The sequence below is a fragment of the Heptranchias perlo genome, chromosome 11, assembly GCF_035084215.1.
Source record: "Heptranchias perlo isolate sHepPer1 chromosome 11, sHepPer1.hap1, whole genome shotgun sequence".
Taxonomy (NCBI): domain Eukaryota; kingdom Metazoa; phylum Chordata; class Chondrichthyes; order Hexanchiformes; family Hexanchidae; genus Heptranchias; species Heptranchias perlo.
In genome coordinates, this window is record NC_090335.1 from 54522856 (window position 1) to 54538478 (window position 15623).

The following is a 15623-nucleotide window of genomic DNA, read 5'->3' on the forward strand; positions in this document are numbered from 1 at the left end:
TGAGTGGTTTCCATAATTTTAAAAATCCACCTCCATTCTCTGCTAAATTGTCAATCATGACATAAAAATTCCACTGGCAAAACAATTTTTCCACCATCAGAAAATGACATCCAGTCAACTTTTAACTGCAATAAATGAACATAACTGCCTTAATTAGCAGAACTGAGCCATCTGACCAACGTAAATAATTTTTTTTTACTGCACATAGCTGATAAGATATGGAAAACGGTATTTAACACAGACATGGAGTAGAAACCTGTGTATTCAGTTGTAGGACTTAACTAAACTAATGCCATTTACCAAAATTAAGAGATTTATTTCTGGATGCAAAAAGACAAAACACCTAAAAAAAAATCAACCTTGCCTCAGAGGTAGCACACTTGCCTCCGAGTCAGAAAATCATGAGATCAAGCCCTATTCCTGGATTTGAGCATATAATCTAGGCTAACACTTCAGTGCAGTAGTGACAGTGGGCTGACTGTTGGAGGTGCAGTTTTTCAGATGAAACCCTATCTGAAGAGCAGCGGAATTCTCCTGGTGTCTTGGCCAATATTCAACCCTTAACCAACATCACTAAAACCAACTACCTGGTCATTTATCTCGCTGCTGTTTGTGGGACCTCACTGTATCTAAGTTGGCTGCTACGTTTCCCTACATTACAACCCTGTGCCAAATGGACAAAAAGTTGAAATCAACAAAAAAACTGATTGGTGTAAAATTTCCTCCATATGCTAATTGTAGCAAAATCATGACCATGTTTGTGATTTCACTACAAATGGCAGAGTCAATTTTACCCACCTAAGACCTAGATGTGCCCATGGAGAAAAAAAAAAGATATGCACAAATATTCCTTCATACAAAACAAGTACATGGCCCATCATTCCACACCATTAGTTCTGTTAAATTTCTTTTATTAAACCACGGGTCGCCCATTTAAGACGGAAATGAGGAGGAATTTCTTCTCCCAGAGGGTCGTGAATCTTTGGAATTCTTTACCCCAAAAAGCTGTGGAGGCTGAGTCGTTGAATACAGTCAAGGCTGAGTTAGACAAATTTTTGATCAGCAAGGGAGTCAAAGGATATGGGGAAAGGGCGGGAAAGTGGAGTTGAGGTAAAAATCAGATCAGCCATGATCTCACTAAATGGCCTAATCCTGCTCCTATGTCTTATGGTCACTCCCAGTACTTTGGATATTATAGCTTCAGTTATTACCATTAGATTCTGCATACAAAACATTGATATAATACATAATTCAAGTCCTTTAAGCTGATATAAATGTTTTTAATATATAATCAGTTGTTTGTTTTCATAAATTTAAACCAGTCTTCTTCAATGTTGATACATTTCCAAAACTTTTTTCCTTTTACACCTCCACAAATGAATCTTCCCTATATTCATCCTTGAGGTCAGAATTACAGCTAACCAGTATGGACATGGGACAGATTTGCTAAGCACGAGAATTCTGGTGTGCCTGAAAAGGTATGGAAACAAAATGCTTGTAGGGAACAGAACTTTAATTGTACAGTTGGGTGGCACAACGCAATCTCTCTCGTTGAGGCATTCTACACATTGCACTGCAGGTAAAAGAGACATGTCTTCCATTGTGCAGTAACTTCATCTCTCCTCACCACCACCTGAGAATGAACTTAGCCCCATATGCTAGAAGCAAGTTGTACTTGCAAGCACTGCGCAATATGGGTTTCAGCTAAGTGCACAGGGACATGTTTTGCAACATCATGGAGCCCAGCTGACACAGATGCCATCTCTGGTCAACAACGTGCATTTATAAGAATTACGTTACCATTTAAAAATATTTTATTGCATATATACAAGGATTTTTTATATATACACACACACACACACACACACACACACACGTCAAGATTAAAAGTTTAGTAGTGAAAGCAACTGCACTGAATTTCAATCAAAGCAAAGTCAAGTATTTTTTGTTTTACTTACCATGAAGGCTTTCTATGTTGCTTGAAACAAAAATTTTGTATTAATCACGGCTTTGTCTCGCATCTTCTTTTCTTCACCATGATAGTATTTCATTTATTCTTTTAATATAATAGTAGTAGTCCCAACTTGGCAGTACACTGTAATGTTTAAGTTCTGAGTACATCATAGAATGATCTGCAATATATGTCCCTTTTATTATGGATCCCTCCCTCAATCAAATATTAATCTCACACATGGTCCAAATATTACCATTTAAGAAACGGATAAAATTTATATATAACCTAGCACAAGAACTTTGCAACTACATTCATTCTCAGTAACGTAGTAGCACTATTCTACTGAGAAAATTTAAATTAAAAAAGCAAATGTATGAAACAAACAAAGTCATTATTTTACCACCATGGCTATTTGCACAGGGAAGAATAGCTGAAAACAAATTCACTTTAATAAAATGCATTAAGAAAAATAAAAAAATTAAAAGGTATGAATAGCATGGGTAGGACCATGTTTCATTTGGTCTGAATTTTGTACGTGCTGAATCCTGTTGTGATGCAGGTATTAGACAGGTGTGACATTAAAATAGTAACAGCTTTTTGGCTAAAGTGACAGACTTCAAGAGATTACTGGAAACTATGCAACCAAACACCAGTTGGAGGATTTGTACTGTTGAAAACAAGAATACCTGAATGATTCTGTCCCCTCTCCAAAGTCTGTTATGTTTGAAGGCACAGCGATCTGAGATGTGTATTTCACAATTTGTTCTGTGCCGAATACAATCTGGTACTTAGACCAATGGAACTTACACCATTGTTTAATTGAAGTATTGCAGTGTAAATGGAGTTTTGTTATACGTGTGTTTAGTTTAAGCTGATTGTACTTTTATTCATTTTTAATTGCAACCAAAGTGTTGCTGTCAGAAACTTCAAGTGCTCTCTGGGATTGCTTCAAAGATCTGCCAAGAATGTTCCTTTGCATTAACTTCTATATCACCACAATTTATGAAGTACCCCCCTCACTTCCTTCCCACCCTCAACCTGATGCAGGGAAACATTTATGAAGAAATAATTGATTTTTTTTTTTCTTTGGAAAGAACAGAATACAAGCCACAGCTCTGAAGAAAAGCAGAACATGTGTACTATAATATCTTTAAAAAAAAAACTCAGTACATGATTTACAACTTCTGACAGCAATAGCTTTAACACAAAATTAATAATTGGAAGTATAGGTCAAACCCTGTCATAACAAGCTCCATTATTACAAACCTCTTCAGTGCAATAATCTTGATCCCTGCCACAGCTCTACAGTCAATAGAAGAGTTCAATAAGATGAACCCCTAACGAGAAGTATTCTGCCAGACCCCATGAGTTTGCAGTAAGGAGGATTACTCTAGATGGAGTTGTGCATCAAAAAGCTTTGCATTTTTCTTACCCAAACAATGGAAATGGGAATTGATGTGATGAAGATGAAGCTTTTTCAAAATCCTTCTCACTTGATCACGACCTATAAAGAAACAGATATTACTATATGAAATGATTCATTCAACGGGACATGCTAAATGAATAAAGTGGTCTAGTGCTATAATGAGGCCTATATGCCTGTATAGTCCTATTGTCTCAACAACTGTAAAATACATCGCTGCAAATATTTAGGCTCCACACACTATCTAGTCAAAAGTTTTTAAATCCCAGACTTCCCACCCCTACTTTATCTCATCATCTCCCCACAACAAACACAATACATCACACAGCCTTCTTCAATTGGTAGGTGGAGCAGTCTGAACCACAGACTTCCCTGTGACACCGATAATGCATCGTACAAAACCTGCCAACAGAAGGTTGCGAGTTCAAATTATGTGAAATCTTCTTTCCAGCAGCCCATACAACTAATAACAAAACTTGATAATAACGGTATCAAACAAGCTCAAGTGGCATGTAAGCCTCAGGCAGGACCCAAAATTCATTGGTATTTGAAATGAGGTGCCCTATTTAAATTCTGACATTCTACATACATACATAGAAGTTACAACATGGAAACAAGCCATTCGGCCCAACCAGTCAGTCCATGTCCGCGTTTACCCTCCATGTGAGCAAATCGTTCTGATCACTTCTACCCATTCCATTCCCATATTCCTCAACCCCTATTCCTTCATCCATCTAATCTTAAATGTTGACATAGTTGTTGAGGTAGAAACTAACCCTGGAAGTGAATTCCACAGCCTCACAACTCTCCTGCCCTCTGTTCTAAATCTTGTATCCAAGGCCTCAATTACTTAAATTAGTATCATGTCTCTGAACATCACCGGCATATCTTTAGCAATGGCTTTCTTTTCCTGCCCATACACTGTCACCTGTGGAGTCCCCCAGGAATCTATCCTTGACGCTCTTCTTTTCCTCATCTACTTGCAGCCATCATCTGTACCTCCATACGTACAGTGAAAACATCAAGTTCTACCTCGCCACCAACTCTCTTGACTCCATGTCCACCTACCTGTTCCATCTTTTCATAATTTTAAACATTCTATCATATCGCCCTGTAATCTGCATTGTTCTAACAAAAATTTTTCAAGTCTTTCTTTGAAGGTGTTGACACCTGTAAACCTCAACAGAGAGCTTCAACAGATTATTCAACTAAAGGAGGTAAGACAACCCAGCCCGGACCTGTCCCCACCCATCTACACAAAAGCACTCCCAGCAGTGGTCATTGGATAGCAATCAGGAGCAGGAAACCTGGCCTATTTCTCCATTCCTAGCCCGGAGAAACTGAGGCCAATTCTCCTACCCCACATGCGCCCCCAGCTCAGATGAGCTAACTGATTGGAGATCAGACCTGGATCCTATTTGTTAAATAAACTTGCCGAGCCAAAGGGATAGTTTAAGTTTTATTTTGATCGTTGCTACTGACAGAATTGTCTGAAATTCTCTCTCGAACTAAAATTTTGTCAAACTGTATCCATACTGGAAATTTATACAGTGGGTGGTTACCCCACATGAAGATAAGCAGAGATGAGCAAAGTCTATGCAGCAAAGTACACATATAATTCAGCAAAACAAAAATCTTTACTATACAGATATTAATCAGTAAAGTGATGCTCTGTTATAAGGACACCCTATAGTCCCTCATTAGAAATTTTTTTCTTAAAAGTATCATCATGTCTCCGAACATCACAGGCATATCTTCAGGATGGTTTTTTTTCCTGCCCATACACTGTTACCTGTGGATTCCCCCATGGATCTATCCTTGACTCTCTTCTTTTCCTCATCTACTTGCTGCCATCATCTGCAAGCATGGGGTAACCTCCATACGTCGTACAGTGACAACACCAAGTTCTACCTCACCACCAACTCTCTTTATCTTGGACAAAGCATGGAGGTGGACGTAGGGTCAAGTCACAACAAAGTTAAAACTTCCTCCAAATGAACATCAGGAAGACTGAACCCACCGTTTCCATCCCACTCCAGAACCTGTGCGCCCTTGCCACCAATTCCTACCCTATCCCTGGCCACTCACTCAGGCTAGGGACCCCTGCTGAAATTACAGTCAAAGACAGGATGCGAAGTCTCTGCAATCCCCCCACCACGGTTCAACAGCCTGACAACATTCAATGCCAGGTTCGCACATGAAAAAACCAATTGGGTAAAGTATTGGCGGGCCACTAACATCCATGAAACCATCTCCCAGCGTCAGTCTTCCAAAGGGGTTACACAATTGGAGAAATTTGGAGGAGGAAAACAGAACCTCACAGAAATCACAAAATACTTATGCAGCTAATTTCCTTGGAGCTTTTCTGCGATCTTAACTTTGGCAAAGTTCAGCAGAAACTTTGATCTAAAGTGCATCATTCTGAAGTATAGTATGCTGGGACTAAATCGGACTCATAAAAACACATATGAACGTGAAGCAATGACAATGAGTAACCAAATACCCTATTTACAGCACAGAAATACTTTTGAAAGCCACAATACATATGGATTTTCAAAAAGTCAGTTTTTCTTGATCAGAGCCATTTAGAGGACCAAAATGTTTATTTATAGAAGAAAATAAGAGCTAAATTAATAGGAGACTGTAAAATTCAGCAATATTATGGATCTAACTGACAGCCTTCTACCAGTCAAGTGGTCTGGTACGATTCAATCTCTTGTATCACAAATGTGTAATATACACTCACTGATGACATATAGGCAATTTTGCATAAAGCCCTAGAGATGGTGAAAATCTCAGTTTCTGAGTGGGTCTGAATGATAAGCAATCACTTGCCACAACAAATCAGATGCTCTATACAAAAATAATGGCCACTAGGGCAACACAATGACTGGTGAACCGTACCCCATCAAGGATTTTGCTTTTGTTGGTGGGGGGGGGGGGGGAGGGGATTGGTAAATTGATAAGAAAAAGAAAGCTGAACAAAAAAAATCTTTTAAAAAAGTAAAAACTCCACCAATTCACAGCTATGGGAGCCTATTCTGTCACAACCATGATAATATGTGTTTTTTCATTAAGTCTAGCTTTGGTTCATACCCCATGGTAACTATAAAAATTCCTGGTTTTCTCCACCCACCACCGCCCCCCCCCCCCCAAAAAAAAATGTACTTTTAATATGTTCAAGTTTAGGTCAGACTTACAACCATAAAGACATTACTCCAGTTGAAAGATGGAGATGCTGGTAAGGAGCCTGCTTCATGTTGTGATTATGTTGACAATGGAATGAATGCATTTGCTAACAACAACAATCAAAGATCTAATGAGAAAACGTCCTACTGAAGTGCACACGCTGGGTACAAAATTTTTTTATTTTTTAATCATTCATTTTTGGTACGCGAGCGTCTCTGGAAAGGCCGGCATTTATTGCCTATCCCTAGTTTGTGGTGGAGGGGCCTTCTTCTTGAACCACTGCAGTCTATTTGGGTGACCCGTTTACCCAATCTCCCAACACAAGGTTAGATTTAAATAGAAATAATGTGCTATGTAAGTCTATTTCAGAATACCTGTGTCATCGGGGTAACACTGAAAAGCATTAATACTACCCTATTAGTATCCACATTGCCAAGTAGTTGAAGACCCCAGCTCAATATAAAATCTAAAGTCACACCATTTTGGCTCCAGAGTTAAAAAGAGTCTTAATGTCTAGATTGAAAAATGGAAGGGTTCATGGAAGTCTGAATTAAAAGCTTGTTACAAATTTCATTTTGCTCCCCACTGGTGCAAATATGTTGACATTTGTATCAGCACAAAATACATCAACCATATTTGTGTGTGTTCTGTATGGCACAAATTTAGTCTAATATTTACCTAGTTATTACATATGCACAAAATTGACACTACACAGTTTTAAAAAATAAATCCAGTGACTAATGCAGCAAGTCGCTTTGTAAGTTTAGTTAAAATTAAAATCAGATCAGGTCTGTATTTATGGCCATATAATTACATTCAGGAAATTCATTTGATATCAAGAGCAATCAAGGATCTAATGAAAAAACGGCCTACTGAAGTGCCTATTTTTCAACTTATTACTCAATTAAAGAACACTTAAGAGACACGGTCCAACACATCAACAAGCTCCAACTGCAGCTGCTTTCAAAGAGAACCAAACACTTATGATTTTATGAAGTTTCATTAAAATCTGATGAAATATTTTAACATTAGAGATGACTAGGGTAGTATTTATTCACTTAAAGACAACACCTTAACAAATCCCCTCCCCCTCGGTACACAATCAAAAAGAATAGTATGTAGCACTAATGCTGGTGTCATACAGGGCACAAAAACACATTTTTAAATTTAATCCACCAAAAATACAAGATTGCCCATTCTAAAATCCCAACAAAAGGCATTCAAAAATAATTGATTACCCAGTCATCACACTGATAAAGCACTATTATATTTTAAAATTTGTATTGTGATCAATAATGTTACCAAATCCAACTATTTACCCATTGTGTAGAAACAGATGTATATGTGGTAGAGCATTAGTGCAATAAATACAAAACATGTGAAAAATGGACTGGATATATGCAGAAGTTGGTACGTAATATAGGGAAAATGTCTGGTAAATTGCTTGAATTGTGTTTTCAAATTGGAGCTTCAGCTTAAAATTGGCCATGCAATAAGAAATCAGTAGTTAAAACTGAAAGATGTGAAATGGTGGGAAATAGAAAAATCAAAAATAATTAAAATACTATAGATATTTATTCAAACAGGACTTTCCTTACCATTGATAAGACAGTTAACATTGAGGGCTGAGCTCAGGAATAGTTTGTTATAAGATATAAATGTCATACCTTATCTGGTCCTGTGTAAGACCCTTTGTAAAGAGGAACACTGAAAGTTAGGGGAGTAAAAAGTGGAACTGGGTAGACTTAAGTGGTCCATTCCTCATTAATTTTGACATATTCCAGAACCTTTATATAAAAGAACTGAATCCTTCGTAAATATTTGCCCAGATTGGTCAATTATATGGAAGGGGTTTTTTCTTAAATTTTGGATCTATTAAGAGGCACTTGGCATGCCTCTTGGCAGATTCTGTCTTTGTTAGATTGTCTTATCTTTGTTAGATGTAATTTCTGTTTGTAGTTAGAAGACTCTCTTTGTCTTCTTCGGAGAGTCAAGCTAGCTGATATCGTCACTCATGCATAAAGTGGATTCAGCCAGAACCAAGGATCCAAGTGAAACAGATAATCCTGCCATGAAGGGGCTCATCAACTCAATGTTCCAGAAGTTATCGCCGCTGTCCCACAGGAGAAAGAGGATCAACTCAACCACATCGCCCACAAGGACAAGGGCTGTATAAGCTCTGGACTCCTTGCTAATCACTAGCACATAGGCTCTAAACTATCTAATAGACTGGCTAACTAATGCTGTTAACTCGTCATCAATCTAAGGAGTTTACTCCTGGAGTAGTCTCATCAAATTGCAGTACTCTCAGGCACCAATCTCCACAATAATTTGATAATCAGCGATCCAGATAATGCTGAATTAGTGATACACTAAATTGTCTTTACAACCTCCTCTGCATTTCGTTAAGTAATTCTATCAACTATTTGTTGTTCAAACTGCTAGGTGACCCTATCTATAACCATTTATATCTATTAATTGTTGTGTGCTCCATTTTAATTTTAAGTAGTGATAATTGTGACTTTGTAGTTAATAAATAATTGTTAGTGCATGACTTGTCTGACTTCTTCCTTGGTGGTTCGACAAGCAAGGGTTAATTCACTCAGTAGCTTGTGGGTATTCCAATTAAAGGTGATAAGGTGAACTCAAATTCAATCAGAGTTGGGTGATGTAAGGCAGTACATCAAGCCGACTTAGGCATCATTCACTCATAGACCTCAACTAGGCGGAAAACCCCAGACCTTTCCTTAGTGAGGAGTTAAAGTAAGGCGGTTAAGGGTTTATCTGGTTCTTTGGCATATATGAGTCAGGATCCCTAAACCCAGTGTTCTCAGAGTAAACTTTTCTATATAGTAATGTAATTCTGATGGTTCTGGTTCTCAAAAGGTATTTTGTCAATGTAATTGAAACAGGTTATTAAACGCTTCACGTAAATTTGGTTAGAAATCATTTGTACTGTGGCTATACTATGATGTGATGATGGTATAGCTGAAGATAACAATTTAGCAAATCTACATACAAAGAATAATGGGTAGCTAGGGAGTGATTACAAGACAGTTAACAAAGACACATTCAGATGACAAAAGCTGAGAATGAAGTTAGAGAGTTTTAGAAAAATTAACTGAACACAAAATTAGGTAATGGCCAGGATATGATTTAAAGGATGTTATTTTTTAATGCAAACTTCATGGGTGGTTTCATTCAATTTTAGGTCAGGTTTTGTATCATACAACAGCTGGCAGTACAGACAGTAACTGCTAGTGTGCTTTGTGTCATTGATAGAAAGCATTCACACTGAAGAATTCATGACTGGGATGTCATTATTGCAAACATAACAAGAAACAACTCCCAACTGATTAGCAGGAAATAGATGGCCAGTATATATTATACTATTTTAAAAGCAGTTTACGATAGTTGTATGTATTTTTGTTAAATCAATTCTATCGTCCACATCACATTCTAAGATAAACTGCCACAGGAGTCAGATAATTAAAGAAAAGCCAAAAGTAACTTATCTCCCAATATTTTTATTTTAACAAAAGCTGAGTTGGTGCTAACTTCGCTGATTAAACTGGCAGGAAGGCCCACCCTTGCAAAATGCTGAGATCGGTAATTGGTTCTCAATGTCTGTCACTCAATGTGTTCTCAGGTGTTTTTAAAGGGAAAAAGAGAAAAGATGAAAGTACATAATTTAGGATGCACTACACTGCATTAACTACCCGAAATAAAACAAAATAAAATTGGAAGCACAGTTCTTTGAAACAGGAGGGAAATTAGCTTTATTTTTCTTATCTTAATTCTTTGGTTAACTTTCTGTTCAAGGTGAAGGTTGTACACTTCACCTGGATTTTTCTGGGTTCATGGAAAACGTGGCAGGCAGAAACTTCTGCTCACCCACATGACTGTGCCAGTGTCAGACGACATTTTCCTGGGTGGGGACGAATTTGGTTGGCAGGTCAGGTTTAAAGCAGGAATCCTACTCCTAATTGATGCTCTGCCAGTGGAAGGGAAATAAATAGAGTTTAACTGCAGCATTTAAAAGGTTGCTTCAGCCTACGGGCCCAGTAGCTCCAAAAAATCTGAGAAGAGCAAGAACACGAGAGCGTGAGGGAATAAGAGCGAACTAGAGCGAGCAAATGAGAGAAAGCGAATGAGAGAGAGCACGAGGACATGAAAGTCACTATATCAATGCAAGTTCTTTGCTTTTGTGTTAATTGGAAAAGAAAAATTACTGTACTGTTAAATTTGACCACATATTATCAGACAATACCTATAATTATTGATGGCAAAAAATATATATAACCGCTATAATAGGAAGGACAGAAAACATGTCTTCCTACTTGTTTGAAAATATTTCCAATTTAACCTTGCAATAGTGTCACCTTCACCTGCCACCACAATCTGAAGATCAAAAAGTAATTTTCAATGTACTATCTTTTTATATTGGCAGGTAATTCTGCAAATGTGAAAAATATTGATCAAAATGATGTTAAGATGTCAAAAAAAATTACAGTTCTCCAAATTAATCAAGTCTTTGTGTGTATACGTATGTAAGTATGTATGTCTGTATATGTGCTTTCGGTTGGGTGGTTATTGATAAATCTTCAGAATGTTGTTTTGTTAACAGTACTGCCATCCAGAAACTGGTGGAACAAAAGAGAACATTGCAATTTTAAACATGCTATTTTTGTGACATTGTTTTAACTTTACCAATATGGTTTCTTCTTTGAGCAATAACACACTCCAAACTTCAAATAACAATTTGCAGAACACCCAAGTTGTCTTCCTGGCGTTATTCCTATTCCATTGTTGATTTTAGGAGCTTTACTAAAGAATGAAAATCAATTACTGAAATGTAAATCAATACTTTACTAATTTTTTTGTTTTGGGGCAAATTTTTACATAAAAATAAAGATACTTAATTTGGTAAAATCTTTCAGTTGAAAACTGTAACAAAAATACACTAGTAAATCTTAAACAATAATCAATTGCAAATATACACCCTGTTCTTTCACTATCCCCAAGATAAGGATCCCAAACTGGATTTTAAACTCAGATTTGATTCTTTTAAAACACCTAAATGCCAAACAGCATCTCAAGGAGTACAGATCTTCAATGCAGAACTGCACAAATTCAAAATAAAAAGAAATTACCATCTGTCAATAATGCAATCTCTTGAAATGTTTTAGTTAAATCCCTGATAATAACTTGGTTGGGGGGGGGGGGCGGGAGGAAGAATTAATACTCCTGTATACTTTTGGCTGAAGCAGTATCTAATATTACTTACTATCACTGACAAGCATTGCTACTTAAATGACTACTAGAAACAGGAACTACAGACACTGCAGTTATGGAATTGCTGCTGTACAAGTTAGATGTCAGACAATTACAGGCAGCACTTGGATATCCCCTTTATGTAATTACTCTAAAAACTTAAATTATTACTAAGATCAAATGTGCACTGTATCAAATTTAAGAAACATAAGTGTTGCTTTACCAAACTGAACATTCTCTTACTAAGTTATTCAGGTCCTTGCCCCCACCCCCCAAGTAAAATTGTTTTCTCATTTATACGTTCAATTAAACATTTCCTGCTGAAAGTATGTAACAGATTGCCCCAAATTATTACACAGTACAGATCAAGGAGCCATTTAGCCTATCTAGTTTATCCTTCCATAGAAACTTATGATCGCCCACCACATTGAGAGCTTCAACTCATTCACCAGCCATGCAGCACTCTGAATATGCACTTTACGTGGCAATCAAGTTTGAGTTGTTCTGAAGTGGTTTTTGAATGTTGTCTCATTACTGAATTCTCCACACCATTATCAAATATTTTTGCTCCCCCTAGGCAGTCACCGTACAAAGGCAAGGCAGCACTGAATTGTGGGTTGCAGGTTCAAGCCATTCCCCATACTAGTTTCCAATTTGTCCTGGTGTTGCAGAAGACAGACAAACTACTTCTCAAGGCTCTGGCACAGACTTGGTGTAACTTGCTGCTACGAAGGCAATGAGCAGTGAAGTTGTCTCACACAGGTTTTCACACTCTACCCACTCAGGCTTTCCCCATGCTAAACTGACAGCCTAACTGAGAGCAGGAGCTCAGTGTGTGGGGATTCACAGGCTAATGGCCACACCTAACTGTTCCATGACATAGTATGTTAGCAAACAATGTACTGTTCCACAGAGCTTCCCAATTTATAAAAAAATCCTGCTTCAATTTTTGCATGTTTTATTCACAGATGAACCATGTGAGAGTAACAGTTGTAAACTGAGCAAAACAATGATAACATGGGTTAAATAATATTCTGGCTGTATTTTGTTTAAATGTAAAAAGATGGCCATGAAGGACCACAACTTCACAGGGAACTACAAAATTAAAAATCACTGAAAATAATTATGGTGTTTAAATACTCTCGACATTCAAAAATAGAAATGAAGAAAGTTGTTGCTCATCAGGCATTAAGATACTTTATGTTCCCTTTACCACACATTGTTAATGCCAACAACAGATCTAAGTTCGACAGCAGTGCTGCAAAGTAAATTAAGTTGTGGGGCTATTTCCAGAGGCCCTGAGACTCCCCTAAAAAAATGAACCCCCATCATCTCCAAAGCAGCAGCACCTGACGCATGTGTGAATGGTGTCCCAAAGTTCAAGGGCACAATTTTTTCTGGCCAGTAAGGGGAGCCAGTGTGTTCAGCCTGCCTCTATAGGCCATCAATGTGGCTTTTACATAACTGGTCTATTCAGATCTACCCCAGCCATCATGGAGTTTCAGCAGCATGAAATAAATAAAGCTATGAATTGTGACTTTTAAACAAATTGCTATTTGCAAACAACAGCACATGTAGTTTGTTTACTGCTCCATGTTGTGGAATCCATCCAGTAAAGTAAATGGGCCAGATTACACAGCAGTAGGTGCCTAGGATAGTACAGAACTGAGGATTTTTTTTTTAAAAAAGCATTGCCAGGAGGTAGTGGAATAGAACACTGTACTTTCACCTCGTCAGCCTCAAAGATCCACTCTAAAATGTCTGTTAGTTGTACGTGAGGAGCTAGATTTTATAAAATAGCACTCCCATTGTCAAGCTTCACAAGCCAGAAGAACATAATTGGGAATTCAAGTGCAGAAGTCAACACACTCCACACAATTTTCTGTCTATTAAAATTACTGGACAGAAAATTGTGAATGGTGCATTGAAGTCCATATCTAAATTTCCGATGCATTCTTCCATTGCTTAAAGTTCAGCATCAGAAGCATTGATTCATTTCCCCCCAAAATAAGTATGCACGGTTTCAACCCAGTACCTGGTGGGTGCAGCTCCAAAGCACAAAACTTACTACACTTCAGTGTTAAATTAGCAATCTCATTTAAGAAGGCAGAAGGATATCTGATGCAAGTAAAGGAAGAAAATACACACTTGTATTTAGAAAGCATCTCAGAGCAAAAATGAAGTTCACGATCTAAACAGATGAGCATGACTGTACAATGCTGACAGTATAGGATGATAGAATCATAGAAGTTTACAACATGGAAACAGGCCCTTCGGCCCAACATGTTCATGTCACCCAGTTTATACCACTAAGCTAGTCCCCCAATTGCCTGCACTTGGCCCATATCCCTCTATACCCATCTTACCCATGTAACTGTCCAAATGCTTTTTAAAAGACAAAATTGTACCCGCCTCTACTACTGCCTCTGGCAGCTCGTTCCAGACACTCACCACCCTTTGAGTGAAAAAATTGCCCCTCTGGACCCTTTTGTATCTCTCCCCTCTCACATTAAATCTATGCCCCCTCGTTATAGACTCCCCTACCTTTGGGAAAAGATTTTGACTATCTACCTTATCTATGCCCCCACATTATTTTACAGACTTCTATAAGATCACCCCGAAACCTCCTACTCTCCAGGGAAAAAAGTCTCAGCCTATCCAACCTCTCCCTTGAAGTCAAACCATCAAGTCCCGGTAGCATCCTAGTAAATCTTTTCTGCACTCTTTCTAGTTTAATAATATCCTTTCTATAATAGGGTGACCAGAACTGTACACAGTATTCCAAGTGTGGCCTAACTAATGTCTTGTACAACTTCAACAAGACATCCCAACTCCTGTATTCAATGTTCTGACCAATGAAACCAAGCATGCTGAATGCCTTCTTCACCACCCTATCCACCTGTGACTCCACTTTCAAGGAGCTATGAACCTGTACTCCTAGATCTCTTTGTTCTATAACTCTCCCCAACGCCCTACCATTAACGGAGTAGGTCCTGGCCCGATTCGATCTACCAAAATGCATCACCTCACATTTATCTAAATTAAACTCCATCTGCCATTCATCGGCCCACTGGCCCAATTTATCAAGATCCCGTTGCAATCCTAGATAAAGAAAAAACAAACAAAAATTCTAGAAACTATACTTTTTTTAAAAAACAGATCAACCAGGAGGAATCAGGAGATGCCACAAGGCAATGATCTCCTAGAACTAAATATATTTTGTGGTGCTCAGAATATTCAGAAGTTTCAGGAATGCCCTCATGCCAAAAAGGAGTCATGGTTTCACAATCAAGGAGGCACAAAAGCATTTCTGCAGCTATTTGAGGTTTGCAGCACCAAATTTACCTTCAAATCTCTGCGAAATAGTCGGAGACTATCAAAAAGGAGACAGAAACAGAGAGAAAGAGAGAGAAAGAGAGAGAAAAACTATGTGACAGATAGAGAGTGGGACATAGACTTACAGAAATAGGGAAACAAAGTCAGAATGAGAGGGAGAGGCAAAGAAAGGTCAATAGAAAATGAAAGGGAAAGACAGAAAGAACGATTTAGAACAAACACAGAGACACTTGCATGGAGACTAAAAAAAAAATTCATGAGCAATTTCTTAAAAACATAAAAGTGCCTTTTTTGGCAAGAAAATGATTTCTCCCAGTCACAGGGTGTACAATAGGCCATAATAGCATACAGAAAGCAAAATGTCTACCCTTCCAGAAAGCTCACAAGGTTGCCTTGAGCCATAACTAATAACTTAAACATGGTAGCAATAATGAAATCCTATTGCAA

General features: G+C 37.9%; 1 protein-coding gene across 3 annotated transcripts in view; it reads right to left on the minus strand.

Moving 5' to 3' along the window:
• Positions 1–15623, minus strand: part of LOC137327353 (HMG box transcription factor BBX) — a 164834-nt gene that overhangs the window by 136842 nt on the left and 12369 nt on the right. For 2 of the 3 annotated variants that reach the window (XM_067993061.1, XM_067993058.1), the window contains exon 2: positions 3387–3458. The exons of the other annotated variant lie outside the window; for it this stretch is intronic. The gene's annotated coding sequence lies outside the window, so the exon portion shown is untranslated. The remainder of the gene's footprint in view (positions 1–3386; positions 3459–15623) is intronic. 3 annotated transcript variants of the gene reach the window in all.